General features: G+C 38.0%; 1 protein-coding gene across 1 annotated transcript in view; it reads right to left on the bottom strand.

Annotated features, from left to right (window-relative positions):
• Nucleotides 1–14,210, bottom strand: part of LOC134754159 (uncharacterized) — a 108,444-nt gene that overhangs the window by 49,054 nt on the left and 45,180 nt on the right. The gene's annotated exons all lie outside the window — the stretch shown is intronic.

The following is a 14,210-nucleotide window of genomic DNA, read 5'->3' as shown; positions in this document are numbered from 1 at the left end:
ACAGTAAGGAGAGGTCAGACTTTCGACCCCTAAACTAGGTAAGCACCTGTGCCTTAGGGGCTAAAGTTCGTCTAAATTCGATGTCGAAACAAAAATGAAGGTCGTGTACAGCAGTAAGATAGTAAAACATTAAACTAATTGCTATAAATAAATAGTTGCTTAAGTTATTTAAATTTATCTACACTTTAATTATACATTAGCTAGTTGCCTCTGCCTATGTTATTATAACGAGGAGATTTTCAGTCTCATTGTATGTTAGATTTAGCAGCCAGTCTTGTACTTTAATTTTGACTTCCCGCCTTGTCAAGCTATAAATTGCGATTAAATTATTAATTTTGTTATATAGACGTGCGCCCTGCGCTTCGATCTGTCGACGGCCAAACGCTGTGCGGCAAGACACCGTTTTACAGACAGCGTGTCCCTGTCGTTTTTGGGCGTTAATATTATTAAATGGCACTAATGAATGCTGTCTCAAAATTGTACGCAGTAAGTATATCTGCCTTACAGAGAGCACTTTGGACTCTAAGTAGAGTTGAGTTGTGGGGTGGTTTAAAGTGCATCACTTTGAGGATTGCCCTTTGCGCTCTCTCTACCCTGAGCAGTGTGGTTTTATAGGTTCCGCCCCACACTGGGATGCAATAGGTAATGACAGCTTGGCACAAGCTCTGATAGACTAGGGAGAGGATTTCAGTAGATGCAGTGTGCCGAAGCTGCTTGAAGATGTATATTAGCTTGCGGAGTCGAGTACATAGAGCGTCAGTATGCGACGACCAATCAAGCTTGTGATCCACATCAGAATCAGAAGTATTTCCAGTTGAAGAAACTACTAAGAGCTTAGTAGCATTAGCATAGCATTTTTTTCTGTAGTGATGCACTGGACTTTTTTTTCCAAAATAGGTAAATTTAATGTTTTCCTACTCAGAATCACGAGCTCCTTCTTTCCTACTAGGGGGAAAAAAGCGTCCCAAGTTTTATTTTTCCACTCCGTTACCATTTTTCAAACACTGCACGGCCGAGTACGGCGGTAACGAAATGGAAAGTTTGTAAAATGTACGAAAATTTTGGGACATTGTTTCTTTCCTAGGAGCATGGAATCAGCTCATGATTCTGGGCACGAATAACATTAAATTTACATTATTATTATTATTTGGAGTCTTACGTGTCCCACTGCTGTGCAAAGGCCTCCCCTAAATTTCTCCACAGATCTCTGTCCAGTGCTGTGTCTGGCCACTCCTTCAAAAAGGAGTCTAGTTCATCCCGCCATCGCCGGCGGGGTCTGCCATATGGTCTGTTATATAGTTTTCGGGCTCCCACTCTGTGGCGATTTTGCCCCACAACTCATTCGGCATTCGGCAGACGTGACCAGCCCAGTCCCATTTTAGCGTGGCCGCCTTCCGAGCTACATCGACGATTTGGGTTTTGGAGCGCAGCGTGGTGTTCCGGACTCGATCCACCAATTTGACACCTAATATGCTACGCTCCATGGCTCGTTGGCAAACCCCGATTTTGGACTTCTGAGCTTTGGTCAAAGACCAAGTCTGTGCACCGTAGGTTAAAACTGGAAGTATGCACATGTCCATGAGCTTCCGTTTGAGTGACATCGAAAGATTACCTTTCATCAGGTGTTTCATGGACCAATAGCTCCTCCAGGCGTTTTCAATCCGTCTTTCGACCTCTTTTTCCTGACGCGCCTGGAAGAAGACCAATTGGCCCAAATAAATGTACTCATGAACATATGCACCATGTTCTGCATTTATTTCTATCCTACGTGATGTGCTGTTCGTCATAAGCTTGGTCTTTGACATATTCATCTTCAGTCCAACCTCGAGGCTTGCGGTGCTTAGTTCTTCAAGCTTTTGTTGTAGCTAGGAAGCAGTTGAGGAGAAAACGACAATGGCGTCTGCAAACCGCAGATTAGTTAATCTGCGATCTCCGACGACAAGCCCCTTCTCTCCCCAACTTGGCGCAAGTTTTCTGAACACATGTTCCAGAGTGCTGGTAAAGAGTTTCGGCGATAGCGGGTCTCCTTGCTTAACTCCTCTCTCTTTTTTGAAGGACGGACCAGAGGATTGCAGTTTGATGGAGGCGGTACTATTTGTATATAATATATGGTGTTCAGGACTTTTATGTAGGATAGATCTATGTCTTGGTTGACCAGGGCAGTGAATACGGAATCGTGGGTGATGCTGTCAAATGCTTTGGAATAATCTATGAAGGCGATGTAAATTTACATAACCTAAAAAAGTCCAGTGCATCACTACAGAAAAAAAATGCCTTACTACATTGTAACTACTATTACATTGTATTTTTCATATCACCTATACAAAAAAGGGCCTTTTCTTCCCTGCTAGGGTGCCACTTTTCTGTTGTAGGACAAAAGTGCCTTTAAATGAATCCGTCCTTACCCATAATTATAACTTAGGTACATTGATTTAAACAAACACTTTTTTGACTCATAAATCATATAAGTATTTTATTTTATTTTATTTTATTTATTGGAGAAACAACAGAAGTATGCGACAGGATAATAGGTTACATTGTTAGGTACATATATGATTGAGATGAACACTTACTTCCTCAAACGCTCTCACTAAAACGTATTTAAAATAAACGGACTTAACTAAAAGGTATGTTTACATACAAGTTTACCAAGTGTTCCAGACCATGCGTATGTGTACTGTAATTAGGTACTATAATTGAAATGAAAGAGAAAATAACACAAAAATGCCAAAAACTAGGAAATACTGACAATCTAATCAATATATGTAGGTAACATTAAGTACGTACAATGACAGTAGCGATACTTATAGCAATGATGACGACACATTACTGACGAACACTATGTTGGCCGTTGATATTTGGGCTTAGTGACATTGAATATATCGATGGAAGTAAATTATTTATTGTAAGTGTTACAAATACGACGTAAGGGGGCTCGCAAACCGGCGTTACTAGAGGCGATGGAAACCGAGAAAAAAACATTAGAGCGCGAGTCGCAACGAGCTAGGACTCTGAACCGTATGCTCCAGCAGTTCTATACTGTTAAAATGACCTTTGCAGATATTAAAGAGAGTAATTGCGTCACAGCATTTGCGTCTGGTATCTATAGCAATTTATAATAGTGCAACAGATCAACGTACGGAAGACTTTTACCTGTCAATCGTCTATGTAGTGCCCGTAAGAACTTTTTTTGAACCATTTCTATAGCATTTGCATATTTTTTATACAGTGGATTCCAAATTCCTGAGCCATATTCTAAGTGGGGTCTAACCAGTGATTTATACAGCAGAAGATAACTTGAAGATTATTTAAAAACCTTTGCAGTTCTCAGAACGAAACCTAGTATTTGATACGCTTTTGAAATTATACGCTCTATGTGCAATTGGAAGTCTAGTTTATCGTCGACAAAGATAGATATAACCGTAATAGATGGATACAGTCTAAGGAAAAAACGTGCCTCGAAAATCAAGAAAATTTGACTCTCGATCAGAGGGCGCTACTAGTTTTGGCCTACTGTCGTATAGATGACGTTGACGGTTTCGTTTGTTATTTAACAATTTTTACGCATATCAGTGAAAGAACATGGGTCAAAATCATAAAAATAATTAATGCAAATAAAAAAAATCATTTATCCATATTTAAATACATTTTATCGTATTTTTATAAATCTTCATTTTTAGTTTTAAAGTGTGTCGATAGATGGCAGTGAATTTACTGTGGTTACAAAATTTACTATGACAGTACCGCTCTAGTTCGAATAGGATTCCTAGATCTCATGCCGTTGACACTTTTTTGATATAATCATTAGCTATTTTATATTTCGAGTTGATAATTCTTTTTTTATTTTTTGTAAAGATCATCTGCAAGCATTTATCACTTGCCAATTGCAGCTTTTTAGAAAAGTATTCAAGAAAAGCATTTACATCATTTTGAAGTAAATTACTGTCGTCAATAGACTCAACGGTTTTAAATATTTTTAGATCGTCGGCGAACATAAGGAAATGGCTATTCGTGAAGCACTGTTTAATATCGTTAATGAACAGTGTATACAGGAATGGGCCTAATATGGATCCCTGAATTACCCCTGATGTGACTCATTTGCTAGTAAAGATATAAGTGTGCGTGCGGCAGGCGTGCAAAGGGCTTTAAATACCGTTAAAAAGTTGGTATCGGTACCGCTGGGAGACAGATTTAACGTTAAATTGTAATTAACGTTAAACCATGTACCGTTACTTATACTTTAAATACCGTTAAAAAGTTGGTATCGTTACCGCTGGGAGACAGATTTAACGTTAAATTGTAATTAACGTTAAACCATGTACCGTTACCTATACTACTCTTTACCGGTAAAAAAAATGGTTACTAGCTGTGCATTGAGCTAACGTTAAGTCAAATGTATCGTTAAAGGGTGAATTTCAAAATCCGGCGAAAAGTTATGGTTCGGTCTTTATAACAAAAAACTAGTAAGTTGTCCGAGTTGCAACTTTTTTCATATGTTTTTAAGAACTATTATCTTAATGTTCCTTCAATTACCATCTATTCTATAGGTACAAATAATAGAAAGAAGAAAGAAAGAAAGAAAAGACATTTATTGTAAAGACCTTCTACAAACAGCGCCTCAGTTACAAAAAAGAACTTACTCACTAAACACTTAAAGCTAGGTACAATGGTAGTTATAGAAAAAGGAGTAAGGTAAGGTAACAACAAATTTTGGCGCCGCTATAGTGGCTACAAAAGGACGCCACTCAGCATATGCTCTGGTATAAATAAATACCACAGCGCTGGTTTTCTGTGGCACCCCGGGCCGGAGGGTAGCTTAGAACTATTTGAGATAAATATAAAAATATAAATAATATAAGTACTTACTATAAAGATACAGATAGGTTATAGCTTCATGTAGGGTAAAATGTTATGATGGTAAGGGTAGGTAGATATTATTAGTATTATAGACATTAGAAGAGGTAGATAAAATAATAACTTTATGTATAACTCTGGTAAAAAAAACTAAGTCCGACGATTTGAGAAATCCATGGGACGCAACGAGCACGGCAATTGCAGGCTAAAAAGATATTTTTTAAATTTGAGTTTAAATGTGAATAGTGTCTTAGAGTTACGTATAGGCGGAGGTATGTTGTTCCAGCATTTCGTGGCAGAGTAGCGAAAACTGCCACGAAATGCTGCTGAACTGCCGTGTCTCGGGCAGATAAGTCGAATGGCTTCTCTAGTCGGGCGGGTGGAAAACTTTAATTTGTTGAAGAGGTACAGAGGTTGTTGAAAATGGACAACACCGAAAAGCAGTGACGCAAAATGCAACGAACGTCGTGCATCCATTTTCAACATCCTACCACTATTAATATAGGGAGTCACGTGAGTCCGTGGAGGGATGGGGAAGCAGAAACGGGCGCAAGCGTTTTGGATACGTTGAAGGAGCGCCTTAGAGCGAGCTAGTAGGCAACCGTTTATAACAGTGTCGACATAGTTAAGCCTGGATAATATTAGCGTGTCACATAGTTTTATTCTAATGTCAACACTAAGGTATTTACGCACTTGGTACAGTACTCGAAGTCTATAATAACAGCTTTTAGCGGCTTCAAGTACATGTTTTTCGAAATGAAGCTGTTCGTCAAGGAGTAGTCCGAGATTACGTGCTATGGTGACTCGTTCGAGGAGATCCCCACCAAGTAAAACTTTGGGGTCTAAACTGGTGACTTTTTCAACTTGGCCTTTAGTACCAAGCACTATAAATTTAGACTTGTTGGGATTGAGAACTAAGTCACAGTGTCCGGACCAGTCGACGATACGAGCAAGATCTTGATTTAGTAACTCAACGGCAGCTTCAGCCTCTCGGGGAAGGAACGTCTTGTAGATTTGCAGATCATCTGCGTACATGTGATAGCTACAATTCTTTATGCAACCCGTAATGTCCGCCACGTACAAAATAAACAAAATCGGTCCCAAAATCGAACCCTGAGGGACTCCGCAATTTACAGAGGTTTTTAGAGAGAAATCTGTCAATCCGGAAGAGTTACGCAGCCCTACACGTTGGGAACGACCCGAGAGATAACTATCAAACCACTTTATTGTTCCCTCATCAAAACCATAGTACGCAAGTTTGGACAAAAGTAGTGAGACGTTTATTGTGTCGAAGGCACGAGAGAAATCGAGTAGGACTAAGATGGATGCTTCTCCCTTATCCTGTGCTGTTAGTACGTCATCCATTACGTCTAGAAGAGCCGTGGCTGTACTGCGTGCTTTACGAAACCCAGACTGCTTATTTGGCAATATATTATTTGTTTCTAAAAAAGCAGTCAACTGCAGGCAGACGATCTTCTCCAAGACTTTTGACAAGAAGCAGAGAATACTTATTGGCCTGAGGTCCTTTAAATCTGTAGGCTCTGGTGTTTTCGGTATAGGCTTAACTATCGCCGATTTCCAGCCGTCTGGAAAAATACCAGTAGTAATTGATTGATTTATAATTTTAGTGATAGTGGGCAAAGTTCTAGGTAAAGTGAAATCAACCATATTTAATGTGATGTCGTCAGTACCAACCGCGTTGCTTGAAAAAGATTTAATAACCTTAAGAACAGCGCTTTCATCGACTGTCTTTAACCTAAAACTAATGGGGCCAAATCTATGGAACTCATAATATGTTAGACTGGATATGGTGACGCCTCTTCCCCCGGGAAGATTAAGAAAGTGATTATTGATCTGATCTGGGTTATTGAAATTTGAAGGTGGGTCGTGACTTTTCTTAAAATCAGCGATGTTACTTTTAATATTTTGCCAAAGCAGTCGGGGATTATTTTGATTAAGATTAATACGAGTCTTGAAAAAGGCCGACTTTTCGGTGAAGAGGGCAGTGTTAACTATGCTTTTCAAGTCCTTATAGTACTGTTTGTGTGTGTCGAGGCCTGTACTACGAAATCTTGCGTGCGCTTCATCGCGGAGTCGCATCATCTCCTTTACCGTATAAGTGATCCACGGGTGTGATTGTTTTTTAATAAGGGTTTTTTTAAAAGGTGCGTGAAGTTCGAAGAGCCGTAAGATGGACACATTAAATTGATGAAGGGTGTCATTGACGTTGTCACACATCAAGCGTTCCCAGTTTATAGACTCAAGGTCAGCGTTGAACCTCCGCACATCGATGTCCTTAAGCGGCCTATACACTACCCATTTTGGGACGGGCTTGTTTTTTCTAACGCTAAGCTCAGTGGTAATAAGCGCATGGCTGCTAAGATCTGGTATATAAAGCATGGTTCACTTAGAACTGGCACGCGATTATCATAAAATAAAAAATATATCGTTCGAAAAACAAAAAAAATGACAATCACAATTCGCTGTCAATATATTAAAGAGAGAATGCTAGAAATTTGGTTGGTCTGACTTTTTGCGTTTGTAAATTATCGAGGATGGAAGTTGAACGGCGAAAATCTATTGTGAACAAATTTAATACCTGGAAAATCCCTCTTGGTCTGGGTCGATGATCGCTAAATCGTTAAAATTTCCCAAAAGAACTGTTTGTAGAGTCATAAAAACATACAAGGATTCTCTGTCCTTCGATAGGAAGCCTCAAATCAACCGACGATCTGGGACTACAGATAAAATTTTGGAGAAGAATGTTTTAAGGTCAGTGGCACAGAATCCAGGGCTCTCAGATTATGATTTATCTCGAAAATTTTAAAAAAACCGGAGTACAGTAAGACGGATTCGCCTTCGAGCAGGCTATAAGAGCTATAGAGCCGTCAAGCAGCCAAATAGAACCATAAAACAGAATGAAGTAGCTAAAAATCGAGCTCGTCGGCTGTACGACCAAATTCTCACCAAATACAACGGCTGCCTCTTGATGGATGATGAGACATACGTAAAGCTCGACTTTAACCAACTCCCAGGTTCAAAATTTTACAAGGCCGATGCTAGAGGGAATGTTGATGAAAAATACAAATTTCACAAACTCGAGAAATTTGCAAAAAAACACATGATTTGGCAGGGTATATGTAGTTGCGGTCTTAAGACCAAAGTTTTCGTCACTAAGGCAACAATGACATCAGATGTTTATGTGAAAGAGTGTCTGAAAAAACGAATTTTGCCTTTCATTCAAAACCACAAGGGTCCTGTAAAATTCTGGCCTGATTTGGCTAGCTGCCATTACTCCAAAAAGGTTTTGGAGTGGTATGCAGCAAATCACATTGATTTCATACCACGTGAGCTGAACCCACCCAACTGTCCCCAGTTTCGGCCCATAGAGAACTACTGGGCGATTATGAAAGGAAAATTAAATAAAACTGGCAGAATAGTCCAAGACATCAACTCTTTGCGGTCCACATGGAATCTACAGGCAAAAAAGGTGGACAGTGGCCTTGTTCAGAGGATGATGAAGACTATTTCGAAAAGAGTCCGTAATTTTATACATAACAAAAGTAAATGATTAAAATTTATGTAACATGCTTAAATGAATAAATGATCTTTCATATTAATGAATTAAAAATATTGTTATCTATTTTATTTAAAAATTATATGCATTTGATCGCGTGCCATTTCTACATGAAATATGCTTTAGTTCACTGACACATTGTTTATTCTTGTATTCGAACATATTAGGTCTATCAGAGTTTCCGAATGGTCAGTAAAGTGGGTCGGTTGATTAACGAATTGTGATAGTTGCACAGTGGTCAGGAAATCAGATAACTTGAGTGTGTTAGGATCGTGGGGGCGCAAAGTATATAATAAAGCGGAAGAGGGTCGAAAGTCTGTACATGGAAGATATTCGAAAAAAATTGGCTGGGAATACTTAGAATCGGTAACAGAACACTTTCCAACAGTTTTTAGAATTTTTATCTATTTGTCTGTTTATCTGTTTATTTAACCGCGCATCAATTGAAAACGGCTGAACGGATTTTGATGCAAACTTTACTAATCTGTCGAAAAAATCCACGGCCAGGTTATAGGCTATAAAAATTTAAGAACCTTCACCCCTAAAGGGGTTAAAAAGGGTAATGAAAGTTTGTATGGGGTTCAAGATTTATTTTAAGCTAGCAATTTGAAACTTCGTAAAAAGATATATTATTGAAATACAAGAAAACTAATTTCAGCGTTTTTGAAAATTCATCCCCTAAGGAGGTGAAAAAGAGGTTGAAAGTTCGTATGGAGATCAAATTTTTTTTTAAGAGCGTTACTTGAAACTTTGTATATGGACATATTATTATAATACAGGAAAAGTGATTTCAGCGTTTTCAAGAATTCGTCCCCTAACGGGGTTGAAAGTTTGAATCCATTACAAATGCTTTGAAGCTTCTTAGAAACTTCTAAGACGATTACAAAAAGTTATTTCGACGTTTTTGGAAATTTAACCCCTCAGGGGGTTGAAAATGGGATGAAAGTTTGTCTTGGGGTGCAAATTTTATTTTAAGCTAGGAACTTGAAACTTTGCAAAGAGGTTAATATACCCAAAAAGCAAGAAAATTACTTTCAACGTTTTTAAAAATTCATCCCTCAAGGTGGTGAAAAAGGGGTTAAAAACTTTATCTTGATAACTATATCATTTAAGCCGCTAGGCCAAGTTAGGTATCGTTTTTGTATAAATCGGGTATGCCGAATTCATTTATGATATTCCGGAGTCAAAACACAAAAAATATGAGAAAAAAATTACTTTTTTTAATTCCTCTTCACGCTTAAACCGCTGAACCGATTCAGTTTAAATTTGGTATAGAGATAGTTATTAGTTATAGTTATTAGTCCCTAGAAGAACATAGGGTAGTTTTTATCCCAAAAATTACCTTAAAACTGATAAGGAAGGTGTAATATTGTAGGGGGAATCAATAGTTAGTTAGTTTTGCTGGGCATTTTCCGCAAATCGACATCCAAATGTGCCTATTTTGCGTGAAACGAGGTAGCGCTACTCTAGCCACCCCAGCTCCTCTACGAAGCCTAGCAAAGTCTTCAGGTTGCTAGTTGCCTCTTTTAGTGTGCATGGATTACCTAGGTATTTGCTCCTATACGCTTCTACCTGTTTACAGTCTAGGAGAATATGTTTTGTTGTTTCTTCTTCTTCCATGCACGCTCTGCACATGGGGCTATCAGTTTTACCCATATTATGTAGGTGTTTGTTTAGTGTGTTATGTCCTGTTATTAATCCTACTATTTTACGTAGTTGGCTTCTTGGTGTTTTCAGTAATATTTTGGTAAGCTTGTGGTTCAGTTCCGGTAGAATTTCTTTGGTTTGCCTGCATGTCTTCAATTCACTCCAGTACTTGTTGTGCAGTTGTCTGTGATGTTGTTCTAGCTGGTTGTGTATGTAGGATATTGGTAGAGGCATAATTGGCTCGGGTCCATATGCCGGTGTTTCTGAACCTTTCCTGGCCAGTTCATCCGCTGCATCGTTTCCTCTTGATCCACTATGCCCCTTTATCCATTGTACCGTTACTTTGTTGCCTTCTTTGCTCACTTCAGTGAGGCTCCGATGGCATTCAAGTATAAGCTCTGAGGTAAGTTTGTCGCTGCATAGCGCTTGTAGTACCGATTTACTGTCTGACAGTATTAGTATGGTTTCGTGTTTCACTTGTCGTCTTGTAATAGCATTGCAAGCTTCTATTATTCCTACACATTCAGCTTGGAATACCGTATTGTGTTCACCAAGGGGTTTTGTGATGTGTATGTTCAGGTCCTCTGAGAAGACACCACATCCTGTCCCTTCGTTTGTTTTTGAGCCATCTGTGAATATTCTTAGGTTTGTTTGGTTTTGTCCTTCTTTCGGATCTTCTGTTAACGATATGGCGTAATCTTTCCAGAAGATCATAGTTTTTGGTATTTTGTCGATAGGCGCTTCCAGCATGGGCATTTTGAGATCGTATTTCCATAGATCTTCTTGTGCGATGAGCTGAAAGATGTCCATAGGTTTAGATTCTTCAAACGAAGAGCTGTGGCAGCCGCTTCTTTCTGTATGTAGGGGGGAATCAATAACCGCCTGAACTGATCTACAAGAAATCTACGTATACGTCTTTAGATTTAGTTGATAATGATACTAAACAACTTAGAACCTAATTTTAAACATCCCCACCCCCTACATCAAAAATCTGGGTAGCTCCACTTCTTAAATACATCTTAGGAACACCAGGATTAATTCTGCCAAAGGAAATCTTTTATTCAGAGAACGCCGTAATCGACATTTTTATCGCTTGAGCACACTCGACTAATTGAGTTAGGTTGTACCTGAATCTTATAGCGCTACTTAAGAAGGAGGTGCAAACTTTTTCTTTAAATATGTGCTACGGCTATCGAGTACCCTGCCAAACTAACTGATGGCGCTGAAATTAATACGATGTGACATGATAAGCTACCGAGAAAGGATTTTGCCAAATTAACTCTAAGTTTAGAAGAGGGGGTACGGATATCAACAAATTTAATTTTTTAATTTAACAATGCATTAACTGCCACACATTGCACAGTGCCATCTTTTGGGGAACAGAGTAAACATTAAGTAATCAAGTATTCATAGTTACGTAGTGGTAAAATCTACACGCGTTTAATTGCATAGGTAATTATTTAAAATTATTAATTTTCTCCAATTATACCAAATCGTAATTATATCGCATCCATATTCATACGTATCGCCTCCTTTAAGCACTTAAGAGGCCGTAGTCGATTTTGGAGCAAAAATTTAAAATTGATAGATTTAGTCGTTGAAATTATACACGTTTTGTTACGTAATATCTAAATAACAAGTATTGGTTTCTATTAGCACGTCTTCTCATCTTGCCTTTTAATAATGAGGTCGCGAGCGTGCGTCACCGGTAATATATGAAAAGAAGGGGCAGTTTTTAAAAAATCATCAAAAATGTATGGTGGTAAATTATACAAATTGATGTATAAGAATAGTTTCAGCAAATGTTGTAGATTGTTTAAGTATCAAAGTAACGTTGAAATTAAGTCGATTTTCAGAGAAACTTGTTTTGAAGTAATTTCTGGAAAAATTGATTTCGTCTAACTTTCATTTACACTACTTCAAAGTCATAATAATAAAAATGTAGTCTGATAAACGTCAAGTACAGGATATGTGTAATACAAAATTACCATGTTAAGCAGTCCAAACTTTACGAAATTTACGAATAAGAACGACAAAATCAGTGCTTTACGCGCGTTTACCTAAACGTCCAAAGGAAAAGCAAACATTACTAATTTAGTGAGTCTGTTTTCAAAAAAACGATATAATAAAAGGTAAGATAAGAAGACGTGCTAATAGAAACCAGTACTTGTTATTTCAATTAGGTAACAAAAGGTGTACAATTTCACCGACTAAATCTATCAATTTTACATTTTTGCGACTAAAATCGACACTGGCCTCTTAAGACGGAAGTGGAGGACCCACACGAAATCACTTTTTCGTACAACTGTAGTACTCATTTTCCTCTCTTGATATTAACATTATTCAAAATATTTTGACGCAATTAGTTGTATATCAACCACAGCTATGTACCGTGTACGTTTGTGTTTGTGAAATTTTTAATTACTTATTATAAAAGTTAAAAGCATTAAAAAAATTGCATGAAATCTGTTTTTTGCTCCTAATTTTTACAATAATCTAAAAATCTAAAAAAGTCAAACGTAGAAAACGTAGCGTTTAGCTATGGTAAATATACATTAAATTATATACCTAAAAATATTTTCATAATGATAGAGGAAAATGGAGACTGCGTTTGTATGGAGAAGCGGCCGTACCCTTTCCTCTTAATAATGGCCACGAAGGTGAGTACATTTAAAAAAAATCATTTTTCTATGTCGTTTGCGGAGTAAATGTCAAAAGATTTGGGACTTATACGCGTTACCATGCCTTTCCGAAAAAAATCGAATATTTCGCGAAAGTCTCGCAACGCATTGAGGTTACAAGGGGCACGGTCTCAGAAGTCTGAGAAAGACCACGGTGAGAGACTCAGTGGCGCTCTAGCCAGGCAGGTCGCTTCGCTTTCGGATGAAACGGCAACCCAGCGCGAGTCTCGATTGTGATCCCAAAGACATCGTACGCAATACACATGTAGGCGCAGATCCTGACGGAGTGTGGCGCCGGAGAAGCCGTGTTCATCCCGCGCATCCCCCTCATCCCGAGCAACTTCCCATTCCGCTTCAAGCGCCTACAGGTCCCCGCGAGCGTCTGCTTCGCCATGACCATCAACAAGTCGTAGGGGCAGACGCTGCGCGCCGCCGGCGTCATGCTTAGTGATTTGACTGGAGGACCGATTTGGATAATATTTGCCATGGACATGATTTGGATAGGTACAGTCAAGGACGTAAAAATACAAAAATGGTACTGTATCGTTCGATATACACGATGTCGTTTAAATCACGTCAAAAATTTTAATAAGGGCAAAAAAAAATTTGATTTTGGATTGTAGTTTTATTTAGTGGTACCTAATTGTAAAATATTTTATCTGGACTACAGTCCTCTTAAAGGATAAAAGACGGCTTTCCGAGCTAGTGAAGGGAAAAACTAATTTCAGCGTTATTAAAAATTCATCCCCCAAAGTGGTGAAAAGGGGGTTGAAAGTTTGTATGGAAATCAAACATTTTATTGAGTACGGGACTTGAATATTTGTATAAAGGTATATTATTAGCATAGAAGAATTTAATTTTAGCGAATTTAAGAATTCATCCCTTAAATTTTATTTTAAGCTAGAAATTAGAAACTTCGTAAATAGGTAAATCATTAAAAGAGCAGAAAAGTAATTTAAGCGATTTTTTTTAATTCATCCCGTAAAGTGGTTAAAAAGGGGTTGAAAATTTGTAGGGGTCCTAATTTAATTTTAAGCTAGGTACTTGAAACTATGTAGAAAGATATTTAATTAAAAGGGAAGAAAACTTACTTCAGCATTTTTGAAAATTCATCCCCCAAGGTGGTAAAAAAGAGGTTGAAAGTTTGTATGGAGATCAAACCTTTTTTTGCGCACAGGACTTCAGCCTTTGTATAAAGGCATATTTTTAGAATACTAGAAAAGTAATTTAAGCGTTTTTAAATATTCATACCCTAAAAGGGTTAAAAAGGGGTTGAAAGTTTGAAACCATTACAAATGCTTATTGAAACTTCTTAGAAAGGCATTGTATAATATAAAAAAAAAGTTATTTCAACGTTCTTAATAATTCAACCCCTAAGGGGATAAAAAGAGGATGTAGTTTATATGTAGTACAAGTTTTCGTTTAAGCTAGGAACATGAATCTTGGTAAAA

The sequence above is a fragment of the Cydia strobilella genome, chromosome Z, assembly GCF_947568885.1.
Source record: "Cydia strobilella chromosome Z, ilCydStro3.1, whole genome shotgun sequence".
Lineage (NCBI taxonomy): Eukaryota > Metazoa > Arthropoda > Insecta > Lepidoptera > Tortricidae > Cydia > Cydia strobilella.
The sequence above is the reverse complement of the archived record's forward strand: the minus strand, read 5'-3'. Positions and strand labels throughout refer to the sequence as shown.